Source organism: Leuciscus leuciscus (genome assembly GCF_965113295.1).
Source record: "Leuciscus leuciscus genome assembly, chromosome: 1".
NCBI classification, from domain to species: Eukaryota; Metazoa; Chordata; class Actinopteri; order Cypriniformes; family Leuciscidae; genus Leuciscus; species Leuciscus leuciscus.
Window position 1 is genome coordinate 22,969,146 of NC_138725.1, and position 13,942 is coordinate 22,983,087.

The 13,942-nt window shown below is 36.5% G+C and overlaps 1 protein-coding gene across 1 annotated transcript in view; it reads left to right on the top strand.

Annotated features, from left to right (window-relative positions):
* LOC309498564 (uncharacterized protein) overlaps nt 1–13,942 on the top strand; it is a 270,271-nt gene that overhangs the window by 25,672 nt on the left and 230,657 nt on the right. The gene's annotated exons all lie outside the window — the stretch shown is intronic.

Sequence of the window (13,942 nt, forward strand, 5' to 3'; positions counted from 1 at the left end):
AGACTGAAGAATAAATGTGATTCACACAGGTTTCTAACTTCTTCCACTCTATGACACAACGCTTCAACTGTAGAAACGACAGTAATGATGGCGGATCAGTCCACAGCTCTTAAACAGCACTATTGTAACTCAAGCATTTAGTGTTTAACGGCATAAACTACAAACATTAAATGTGTTATTCAGACATTTTTGTTTTATCAAGAGTTAAAAATAACAATAAATCCATTAGATCTGTTGATATTTATGAAAAACTGTAAGTGTGTGTCTGATCTTCAGCAGCATCTGATCATCTTCATTTCATCGCCTCTTATAGTCTGTGTATCGGTTTAAACAGTTTACTCTTACCGTCTGTTCTGTTTGACTTACTAACTAACTAGTTTGGCTTTATAAATAATAATAATAATAATAATAATAATAATAATAATAATAATAATTATTATTATTATTATTATTATTATTATTATTATTATTATTATTATTATTATTATTATTATTATTATTATTATTATTATTATTATTATTATTATTATTATTATTATTATTAGCTTTCCTGTAGCTCAAACAGTAAAGCTTTGGCACTTGCAACACCAAGGTCATGGGTTCGATTCCCAGGGAAAGCAAGAACTGATAAGAATGTAAATGTTTGCCTTGAAATGCAATGTAAGTCACTTTGAATAAAAGCATCTGCCAAATGCATAAATGTAAATTATTATTCTGAGACTATATTTTCTAATTGTAACTCCTCCTAACATCCACCAAACTTGGCTCAGACCTTCAGACTGTTCTGACTCGAGCTGCTTTATCTTTTATAACTGATCAGACTTACGTTTTTCCAGAAATGACGATCAAAAACTCTGAAAAGTCCCACAGACTGTCATTGATGGAATGTTCAAATGAGCCAAAACTGATCAAACTCTAAATGACAATAATTCACATTAAAACAGACAGAAGCCCATTAGACTCAATTAAACTGCCATTATATCTAATATTTCAGCTCCTGTGACAGGTTGAACTTCATCAGCCGGCGAAGGAAGTACATTGCTTTTTGCAATAGAGTCTGTGTGGAACTCCTCCTTCAGGTCCTGAGAGATGGTGCTGAAAGACTCATGCTGTTCATGATGGTGAGTGGGAATGATGCTGGGGCGTTTCTCCTGAAGTCCACGATCATCTCCACTGTTTTAAGCGTATTAAAGGGTTAGTTCACCCAAAAATGAAAATTAGCCCATGATTTACTCACCCTCAAGTCATCCTAGGTGTGTATGACATTCTTCTTTCAGACGAATACAATCAGAGTTATATTAAAAAATGTCCTGGCTCTTCCAAGCTTTATAAACATATTATGCTATTTGTATGCTTTACTAGAGTAAAAAAGTTACACACAGCACCTTTACACTCAGATCTGGAAGAATTTGCAGTCCTGTGGCTCCCTCTAGTGCACAACATTAGTGGGTTATGAATCACATTGATATATATGGCTGATTTTTTTTATGATTACTTTTTACTGATAATATACCCACATTAAGCTCAAATTCACTGATTCGTGGAACCTTATTACATGCTTTAACAGTTGAATTATAAACTTGCTATGAACTCTAAACAAACCAGCTTAAAAAAAATAAATAATAAAAACTTTTTTGTGTGATCATGTTGATGTTTATAGATGTTTGTCTTTTTTGTACATTTATTATTGCAGACAAAATATGTAAAGAACACACAGGCATTTGGTTGTAGATAGTAAAACATTTCTGCAACCTTTATCAAGTTCATGGATGATAGTGCTTGCACGTGTTAATCATTTTGATACTATATTCATCCCATATAGTTCTCACTACAGAAACATGGGATTTGTCTATAATGTATAAAAAATAATTATTAATGAATTAAATCACAGTTAAGACACTTGCGATTGCATTTCCATTAAGTGGAGGGGGCGTGTTCGGCTCGGAATGCATTTTCAATTTGCACATTGAATTTTGCTGCATTCATTGCGGGACATTTAATGAAAATGCAATGGCAAGTGTCTCAACTGTGAGTGTAAATGCAATTAAGAAAAATAACATTTAAATTATCATTTTGCTACAGTTTTTGCTTGAACAAGTTAAAATATCTAATCATTTTAATTTAGCAACTTATAAAGCGTTAAAAATGTGATCAATTTACATATTAAAACTAGTGTATGAAATGGCAAATGTAAATTATATAATTGAATTATCATTTTTATTTTGCACCAACATTGCACAAATGTAATGGAAAATGTAAATTTAAATACAGAAATGCATTGTTATTTTACATATTACATTTCAAATTGAAAATTGCTACCCATATGCTACCATAGTACGCATGCCATCAATGTGGGAAGAGTTTCACAAACAAACAATGTCTTGAGCGTCACATGAGAGTTCACACTGGAGAGAAGCCGTTCACATTCAAAGGTAATCTTAATGTTCACTTGAGGATCCACACCGGAGAGAAGCCATTCATGTGTGATCAATGCGGCAAAACATTTATCTGTGCATCAGTCCTGAAGACACACCTGACAGTTCACGCTGCCACAAATCACGTGAGTCGCAAGCTCGCAACTGTGTGGGCGTCTCCGCAAAGTGGGTGTTGTAAACTCAGCTCTGAAAAAATAGTCTGCAATAGGAGTGCAAATGTAATGTAATGTAATAAGTTTCGCCCTTTCGAGCCTCAGTTTTCAGAGTTTCAAAACTTTTTTTTCACACATTCGCACACCAGTTTTCAGATCACCATTTACAAGGTTTCAAACCTGGAAAACAAACTAATACAGTGTAGAGCTGTAATCGGGCCTTAAAAGTTCGGCCCGAAAAGGCCCGAGCCCGACAGAGTTTGGCCCGAGCCCGACAAGTACATTTTGATTGACAGCTTTTTAAAAGCCCGAACCCGTTTACAGCCCGACTGTCCAAAAGGCCGTCTATCAGCAGTGATAAGAGTGTCGGAGAATAGCGCGGACACCCGCTTCACACCGCGAGCCGGCACACGCACCACTCGGCGGAAAAGGGAGAGAAAGGAAAAAAGAGACTGCGCCGCACGCACACAGCTTTGTCTTTCGTAAAAAAAAGGAGTAATTTATACATTTTTTAACATCATTTATTCATGACTAACGGAGGCTAGAGGCCACTTGGAAGTTGGAACAAAGAAATAAAATAAGTCCTCCAGAGACCAGCCTCCATTTCACCTCCTCAAGATCCATTTTCACGCTAATCTAAACACATCACCTGACCGCTCATTTACCACGCAACCCGAAGCGCGAGCCCGAGCCCGGCCCGAGCCCGTGTAAAATAATAGAAATTAAGACCGAACCCGACCAAACCCGTCGGGTCCCGTCGGGTTCGGGCAAAGATCTTCAGCTCTAATACAGTGGGAGAACACTGACAAATTTGAAACTCTGAAAAATTGTTTGCGCAACATCGTAAAAATTGTTTTGCAGTTCTGAAGAAGGAAATCTCAAAAACAACAATGTTTGCAGAGGTATTTTTATTTTTTTTACATTTTGCAAGCTTGCAAATCTTATTTTTCGATCTTGCTTAACTTTTTTTTGTACGATTTTGAGTTTTCGAACACTTAGTTTCAACCTTTCAGAACTTTATTTTCAGTTTTGAATCATGGCAGGATATTAATCCCATAGTGTAAGAGCTGACATGTGCTTTGAGTGTGAGAATACTTTTACTTCAGCGAACAGTTTAAAAGTGCGCCAGAGAATTCACACTGGAGAAAAACCTTACAAGTGTTCACACTGTGACAAGAGATTCAGTCACTCATCAAATCTGAAAACACATGAGAGGATCCACAGCAGAGAGAAGCCGCACACGTGTGATCAGTGTGGAACCAGTTTCTATTATAAAACTCACCTGAAGCGACACATGAAGATCCATACAGTGCAGAAACCACATCAACACAGTCTGAGATCACGGTGAGTAGTTCATCTTTATGTGCTGAGAAACAAAAGTCTCTTCTGTGTAAGTTAGTTTCCCAACAGCCACGATGAGCGAGAGGACATTATCTACTAACTCATGTTCACACCAACACGAAAGTTCAGTCCGATATTCACATGCAATTTGTCTGTTCAGACCAATGCATAAATTAGCGGTAGATGCAAATTCACTCTCTCACTGTAGGTGGCGCTCCTGGAAAAGCAGAAATAAAGCACTATACAACTTTCTGTTTCTGACACTGACTTGTTAAGAAGAAGAATGTCAAACAGTATTTGCATGTTTTCAAACAGCCGTTCAGAATTTTGTTTTTGCTATGGTGATTATTATGATTGTTATGGTATTAAGAATACAGAGACGAGAGAGACGCTTCCAGATTATTTCTCTGTTAATCAAGTATATGTTGTTTTTATGTGTATGTTAGGCTCCTCATACAGTGGATGTGATGCAGTTCATCACCAGAATAGTACGCGCACCACTCGATTTAACCTTGCCATGCAGGTCGCACCTGTGCTTTGAATTGCATTGTTTTGCAGTAATCGGTTGTTCCACAAGGTGGCAGCACTGGCCCAGGCTGTTGATTCCCAGTATAAAACCAAGCTAAAGGGATGGAACAACAACATACGCCTGCATTGACAAGTGATTGTGTGAGGGGGTCAAGAAGAGATAGCCGTAACTTTAGTTTAAAAGATTACAAAACATGGTTTCACTTTATTTTAATGGTCCCTTTAACACATTCTGTTGAGTATAAGTAATGTTGCACCTACATGTCTTACTATCTCTCATTAGAGTGTTAGTAGAGTATTAGTATAGTATTAGTAGAGTATTTGTAGAGTATTAGTAGAGTATTTGTAAAGTCAGGAGAATGTCTAGAACGTCACTTTGAACTACATGAGTAAGCCATGATTAGCTGGTTGTTTGCATAAAATAGTCCATAGAAACTCACTTGATTTAATTTGTCTTTTAATTTTTTATTTATCTCCTATGACCACTTGCTTCTGACAGCCTTGTTATATTAGGTGATTTTAATATTCATATCTGCTGCCCGGATAGGCCCCTAGTACAAGATTTTGTAACTGTGTTTATTTTAACCTTACTCAGTCTGTAGTGGGATCTACTCACTTACAAGGCCACACTTTAGATTTGGTTTTGTCCTGGGGTGTTCCGGTGTGTGAGCTTGTTATAGAAAACATTGGGCTATTAGATCATTATATTATTAATTTTAATGTTTTTTACTAGGCCCACTCGAGGCTGTGAGTCGGTTGGCCGTCGTGTTAGGCCCATTAATGCTTTGACTGCCTCTGAGTTTTCTGAGGCGTTTGCTCGAGGGTTTTTGTTCCTCTACATTGCTGCTGTAGTTCCAGTGTAGAAAAGGGAACCGATCGCACGTATAACCCGGCGTGCTGTGAGTGACTGCTACTTTACTGCTCGGTGCGTGAGTAAATGGGATGAGGGAATGGTCTGCCGGATATTCGAACGGAAGTCCGGCTGATCGGAGCAGGGGTGACCCAAAAGCGGGCAGGCTAGCCATCCTGTGCATGGTGAACAGAAGTTCTCCTCTGAGTGTGCGGTAGAGGTTTTCTTGTAGTGGATTTCACAAGTGTGTGTGTGTGCTTTGGAAGTTTTGGGCACGGTGTACTCCTTGCGGGCTGATTTGAGGCCTAGTGCTCAGCCTGCCCAGCTAATGGTACACCCCAGCTTCGTCACGAGAGTCGACATGTCTGTTTACTGATTGAACTTTGTTGCTCATATACAAAGTAGTGGCCTTGCCATCCAGCCCCATTGTTTGACTGACTCTAGTACCCTTTTTTAAAAATGATTTATGATCATTAAATAAAGAATTATATATATTTTTGTACGTATTCACGTCTCAGTGTCTTGTGATTGTGGGAGGGAGAAACGAACTTGTGTGCCCTTTTTTTATGGGTATTCCCCCAGCTGGGTTAATGCTGGGGTGGCGTAGTCGTGATTCATTATAGCTCTGTATTTGAGAGCGTGCCCCTTAACCATTCAGCTCCCTCGTATCGCCACACATGCCCCACACGTATTGCTTTGTACCACTGTATGTTCTTTTACAGAAAAATATAGTTTATTTCATTTGTTTTACACTCATTTGTTTTTTGTATAATAGTTATTTGTTCAAACATGGCTGTTTCTTTCACTATAAATAATTGTTTTATTAATTTTACATTTAAAAAAATAAAGCAATGTTAATTCTGTTCTCAATTTGTTCCTTAAAAAAAAAAGAGAGGAACTTGCCAGAGTTCTGTCACTTCTCTTTGGGTTACATCTTGGGTTGGTGACAGAGCTCTGGCATTCCCGGTCTGTCATGCGTTGGGTATAGTCTGGTTTGTTGTGAGCACATGGCTTGTCATGTTTTTCCTTGTGCCATGTGCTCTCCTGTCAGTTGTCTAGCCCCTCCCATCTTGTTACCTGATTATTGATTCATTTGCCCCTCCTGCCTTTCTCGTTACCCTCTTTTGTTTGCTTCCTATTAAGTCTCCCTGTGTTTGCTGTCCTGTGCGGGTTCGTTGTCTAAGTTCCCTTGTGTTTCTTGTTCCTGCTGATGCCTGTCCAGTTTTCCCCCATGGGGAGTTTTTGTTTGTAGTGTTGTTTTATTTCTTTTGTTAATAAATACCTATTTGTTTTCTGCATTTGAGTTCTCGCTAGTGGTGGGCAGATCGAGGCTTCGTGAAGCAATGAAACAGTTGAACCAAATGGGCCATATTGTTTTGAGGCTTCGAATCAATCCGACACCCGTCTCAACGGTGACACCTAGTGGACACTTGCAGGTGTTGATCTGAAACAACCTTGATGAGCCATTAAAAAAAATGTTTTTTTATTATTGTATTTTTCTAATATGTGAAGCTTGTAACCTATAGGCTCCTCACTGTGCATAATGTTATTTTGGTCCTGCAAAATGAATATTAATAAAAGAAATCAAGCCACAATTTCTCACTTTTTTAGAGATTTTTATAAAAAAAAATATTAATTTCTCTGCTGTGGAAGGACTTAGCCTATTTCTTTTTTTACAGATAATTTCTCCAGCCTTTGAAAAAATCCTCTCACAAGGGACACTTGTTGCTGGCATGCAAATATATATTTTTAGCTAGGACATACAAATGAGGAAAGATTACTGCTCTCTCTTTCCAGTAAGTTAGTGGATCATGAGTTCTGGGCAAATTTCAAATTCTCCTCAAATGGCGCATCATGGATGATGTATTGTTGCAGTAGGCTAGCTGCCGATCACAATACACACATCACACTTTATTTGGGGTTTCTAAACGGAAATGCTCCCACACCACAGATGTACGGCATCTCTTCTGGGGAGCCTCCATTTTATCTATCTATCCAAATCTATCTATATATGTATCTATCTATATGAATATGAATCTAGATATGTATCTATAATCTATCTATGTATCTAGATATGTACCTAGATATGTATCTATAATCTATCTATGTATCTAGATATGTACCTAGATATGTATCTAGATATAATCTATATATGTATTTATATATGTATCTATAATCTATCTATTAATATAGCTGTCTATATATATTTATATCTATGTATCTATTAATGTCACTATACTCTGTCTGTCTCTAGCCTATCAGTCAATGTGTTGTGTAAATTTAAATGTAAGCCTAAATAGCCTATAACTAATCAAATCGCACTATGTCACTATATCACCAAAAATCCGCTATCTCAAAATCAAACTCCTCTCACAAAAACCCACGAGGTCAAAATGCGTTGATTTCACTTTTATACAGATGTGCGATTGTGTGGTCTGTTCCCGACCGTGTCAATCAAACGCTGATTCGGCGGACCACACCTGATGAAACACTTAGTGAAACACTTCGAGGATTCATTTGGCCATAGTCACGTGACATGGGTGTTTTGAATCACGCTTCGGATCAGTGTTTCGAAACATCTGCGCTTCGGGATCTCGCAAAGCTTCGGAACGACTGTTTCGCGTCAGCCATCCCTAGCAACACCCCCAGCAACACACCCACTAAAGACGACACCAGCCGGTGTTTGGTGTTTTTAGGGGTGTTGCTAGGGATGGCTGACACACAACGCAAGGAAAGTTTTTCAAATGAGCCAGGGTTACAACATCGCATCTTACAGCAAATTAAATTCAAAATAGCCTTTAAAGCATCTCTGAATCGCTTTAAACAGCTCCGTCTGTGTCACAGCACACAAAACCAGCTGACCGAGAATTATCTATGGAGGTATTTTTGGTGCAAAACTACTGAACGCCTGTGACAGTGGAATTTGAAGTTGTAGAGAATAGCCACACATGTGTATCAGTAAATTTGAAGTCACAGAGAGAAATGTTTTAAGAGTTGCAAACTTGTAGACTTTTTTTTATCTTCCACAAACACAACACAACAGTTACACCTTCTCAAATTCTTCATTGCAGGTGCACAAATCCTATTCTACAAATCACAAATTAAGAAACTCATACGCTCACATTTTTGCTACAGTTGCTGCAGTGAATATGGTGCAAAACGCATTTACACACCCGCATCAAGAAATGTGAAGTCATGGAGAAATTTTGCTCATCTGCAAATCAGTATGTGAATTCATCCAATGAGAGTTGCACACTTGTAGAATATTTTCTCACAAATGTCTTGTATATTTTTCTAGCACAAACACAAGTACATAACTACAGCTGCTTGAATCTGCTGCGACGAATCTCAAACACTGTTTTTCGCTTTCAAGTGACAAGTTTCGCGCGCTCTCCCTTTTGCACCAAGTGCACCGTGAAATGTGGGGCAAAAGTGAGTTGTGCATCTGTAGAGGCAGTGGGCGGAGCCTACATGAATATTCATGAGTCTCCCGGGCATGCGCGTGGAACTGCTCATTCTAGTTCACGCTCCTCGTTTCTCAGCAGGTTTAATGGATTATTTAAAAAAAGGTCAATATAGTTTCAGCGCGAACTTAAACTACAATTGTGTATCATTTCATAAAGTTCATAATGTTTTTATTAGTTTGCACGTTTTGTGCATTCGTTAATGACTAAATGATTGCTGGCATTCACTTCGTGTAGGCCTAGTTTATAAAGCACAGCAAACTTCAACTCGTTCATTTCGTTGTGCTTTTCCTCTGTACATTGCAATGCTTTAAACTGTCTTTTGTTATCATTTGTTGAATGTCACTGCAATAAAAAAAATAAAAAAATAAAATAACGTTCCACTTTTACCGTAAAACCCAAAATTCCAGAACACCTGAATGATTACAGCAACACTTATTTCCAACAGAAGAGCAGAATATTCCTAAATACATGAACCATTACCATTTAATGTATTTATTGCTAAGCTCTTCTGATACCTTACCTTATGAAGCTTTACAACTGTGTCATCTCTGGCAATAATCTCTGGGAAATATCCATGAGCACAACCATATCCATGTCCAAATAAACATTTTGCACCCTACACTGATGTTTCTCTTTGTCATGTTCTTTCTTTGACCTTATGTGTTGCTCTGTGTGCCTGGATGATACACAATGATGACCATTGATACAAATGCATGATCTACTTCTGACTTGAACTCTTGAAAATGAAACCTTTAAACTTTGTTGGATCAATGTTAAAACATGACATTCTGGTATTTAAGATTTGCATGACAAAAGTTTGGAATCACTATGATTTAAGAAATGTTATACTTTTATAGCAGGCAAGGTCAATTTCCACACTTCATTAAGCAGCACAACCATTTTCAACTGTGATAATAATCAGAAATGTTTCTTGAGCAGCAAATCAGTATTAGAATGATTTCTGAAGGGTCATGTGACACTGAAATCTAGAGTAAAATGAGCTCTGCCATCACAATATATTTTTTAAAACATTAAATATAAAAAAATGTTAAAAAATTATATTCCGTAAAATAATGTTAAGTGTTTTTTGTTTCTCATTTACAGTAACCTAGTTGTATCAAATGTAATTTATCCACTTTTGTCCATACAATTTTGTTTAATCCAAATTGTACGTATGTATTAAAGCAACACATTCATGCTTGAGTTTGGTCTTAAATGATTTGGCTTATTTAAACGAACAAGAATTTAAGAACAATCACACCAGGATATATTATATATATTTTAAAAAGTGTTAGCCCACAGATACATTTGTGAAGGTTTATTTAATTTATTGCAATCAACAAATGATAATAATTAGTAAAAGCCACAGTTTTAAAGCTTCGCAAGGTGCAATTTATACGACGAGTTGAAGTTTGCTGTAGCTACTGTATATAGGCCTACACGAAGTGAATGCCAGCAATCATTCAGTCAGTGACGAATTAATAAAAACATTATGAATTTAACAAAACGATACACAATTGTAGTTTAAGTTCGCGCTGAAACTATATTGACCTTTTTTTAAATAATCCATTAAACCTGCTGAGAAACGAGGAGCGTGAACTAGAATGAGCAGTTCCACGCGCATGCCCGGGAGACTCATGAATATTCATGTAGGCTCCGCCCACTGCCTCTACAGATGCACAACTCACTTTTGCCCCACATTTCACGGTGCACTTGGTGCAAAAGGGAGAGCGCGCGAAACTTGTCACTTGAAAGCGAAAAACAGTGTTTGAGATTCGTCGCAGCAGATTCAAGCAGCTGTAGTTATGTACTTGTGTTTGTGCTAGAAAAATATACAAGACATTTGTGAGAAAATATTCTACAAGTGTGCAACTCTCATTGGATGAATTCACATACTGATTTGCAGATGAGCAACATTTCTCTGTGACTTCACATTTCTTGATGCGGGTGTGTAAATGCGTTTTGCACCATATTCACTGCAGCAACTGTAGCAAAAATGTGAGCGTATGAGTTTCTTAATTTGTGATTTGTAGAATAGGATTTGTGCACCTGCAATGAAGAATTTGAGAAGGTGTAACTGTTGTGTTGTGTTTGTGGAAGATAAAAAAAAGTCTACAAGTTTGCAACTCTTAAAACATTTCTCTCTGTGACTTCAAATTTACTGATACACATGTGTGGCTATTCTCTACAACTACAAATTCCACTGTCACAGGCGTTCAGTAGTTTTGCACCAAAAATACCTCCATAATTATCCCCGTCAGAGCGGCTCGTGCCACTGCCAAATCCACCGGCCAAAGGGAAAATGACTGGCATTTGGTGTTTGTAGTGTTAATAAAGGAGTCTGGATCTGATCTATTTTCTCAAGGCTGGAGAGAGTAAAGCAGAACATTATAATCCATGTGTAGAAACTCATCCTGAAGACATTTAATATCTGCTTTACAGACGCTCATGAAGTGTGTGCAAATACTTTGTTTCACCAAACGAGCTGACGTTAATCATTTCAAAATAAAACTGTTTTAGAATTCATTTCCTACAAGTTAGTCATGGATAGTGGAAACATTTTCAGTAGCAAACAAATTTTATTACTAATAATGTAATTATTTTATTTCTAGATTTTAACGGCATGTGGGAAACTGCTAAAAGAAAGAAGTGAATCTAACAGTAATTCTCTCGTGTGCAAAAGCAGCCAATAAACTGTTCAGAGCAGATGTGTGAGACAGTGTGTTCACAGTATATGCACTTCTCACACGTTTCACACGCACTTAAGGCAACACTTCACTGTGGCATCGGGTCACTAAACAGCAACAGCAGAATTTAAACACTCATTTGATGAGAACAGAGGAAGTAACCAACCAGAGAAGGAGCTGATGGTGGGTCATTCCACGAAATTGGTGCCTTTTGTGTCCCTGAGAAATAATCAGACGTAGAATTACTATAACACCAAATAAATTTGTGATTTGAAAACATAATAGTACTATGTATTATTTCCTCAATATTACATTAAATTAAAGTCATTTATATATTATTTTAAATAATTAAAATTGCATTTATGCTGATAAGGGTAAGGTTTTTGGCCTGTCCCTCCCTGTGATTGTTCTTTTTCTGCAGGACTTTTAATTTGCAAATTGAAGGCAAAATTATACAAAAATCACATTTTCATATTGTTCTAAGTATAGTGTCACTGTTAAGCAATGTTTTGGCATAAATATACATTATTTTTAATAAAATATAAACCATTTTATCGGTGTCCCCTGATTTCATGTCATGCCTGTTACCCTCACCAAAAAACCTTTGTAAAATAATGGTACATTCCTGTGACATCACTTCCAGGAAGTTACATCATCTCTCAATCATTATTCCAACAGTTAAAACACAAGTAAGTTTCTCTCTCTCTTCTATAATGCTCTATTTTGATGATTTATTAGGTATAACTGAGGTGGGGACATCATGCAATGTCAAAACTGTTACTGATTTTTAAAGTATAAATTTAAACAATTATTTATTTAACTTAATGTAATCAATATCTACAAGTAATATCCTTTCAAAGTGTACAACATGTGCTTTTGTGGCCTTGCCCTAATAGCTAGCAATTAGCAAATTAGCTTGAATTTGTCAAACCTGTTACTGTCAGGCCTGTTACTTTTGAATAGTAACAGGTTTTGACATGTGGGGTAACAGGGATGACATAGATTAGGTGTCACCTTAGCCACACTGTTTTTAAAGTTTATCTGTGTAAATTGCTAACATTTTTAAAGGTCATCCTGGGTGTTTTATTGAGCTAATGCCTATATCATTCAGAGTTGGTATTGCTGGTGCATCTGGCAATTGAAGTATTAACCCTCTGATGGTCTTCGGGGTCTTTTTGACCCGCAAATGACTTTTGCTGAATTAAAAAAAAAATGTCTCTTTGTCTAAATGGCATGAAACTTTGTACGGCTCTCAACCCTTTCTAGATGTACAATAAAATAAAAAAAATTTGTAATGATATCTGTTTTTATGTTAGCGTGAAAAAAATAGTGACTTTCGTGGTCTTCGGGGTCTCCAGAGACCCCAGACAATAACATGTAATTTTGTAACAGAATAATATATTTTTTTTAACAAATGTAATTTTACTCTGTTTATTAATGTTTTTACTCCACATTTGTGCAGTTTTGGGAGGATTTATGATATATTTAAAATGTATATAAATAAATTATTTTTTATAAATAGGTTTTTATACAAAACAGTTTATACAGTTTTTTTAAATGTAAAATTCACTTTATAAATGTCTAAATTTCATTCATTGGGATAACATGGATAATTTGACATGGTTTTGTGTAAAATGTTTGCCCATATTTTGGAAAATGTAGTTTTAAAAGTAAAATTTTTTTATTTTAGCCACTAGATGGCTATAGAGCCCCATTATATGCTATTTGCTATTTGACTAACTGAAAGATATCTTTTCACAAGTTTTTTCCAGTTGGATTCATATCTAAATATTATGAAATCACAATTCTAACAATAAAAATGACTTTTTTTGTGCGATTACAAACAATAGCAGTAAGGTGACTGCAGACCCTCGCCCCAATCTTGTAATGTTCAAGAAAGTGAAACCAAATGTTAGCATCTGTTTTCAGATCATCATAGAAAGACCAAGATCTGATTATCTTCCTTGCCTAATAATTGAACCAGATCAGTATATTTTAAGTTCTGTGAGGGGACATACTCACACAGACAAACAGATGGACGCATGGGTCTAATTACTCTAATTACAATACCCTTAAATCTTTAGATCTCTTAGAAATGTAATGTGCTTCACTAATACAACTAGGCTGTGTCAAGTAATACAATTTAAAAAGGTAAAACTTTACAAAATGATGTAAACAAATATGTGCAGTGTATGCTGAAGAATGTGTGTCCTGTCATCCCTGTTACTCTGGTCAGTCCTGTTACTATGATGTCAATCCTGTTACTGTCATTAATTTCATAAAAAATATAAAAATTATATTTGAAATGGCCTTCCAAGTTTTTCCATTGTAACCCTATCTATATTGTATTTTTGACAAAGCCCTTATTTTAATATCTCTCTTGTAAAAATATATATTTTTCTTAATTGACATGTGATCACCCTCCAAAATTTGTATGTTCTTGGTCATCTGAATGGCAAATATAAGATTGAAAAAAAAATAT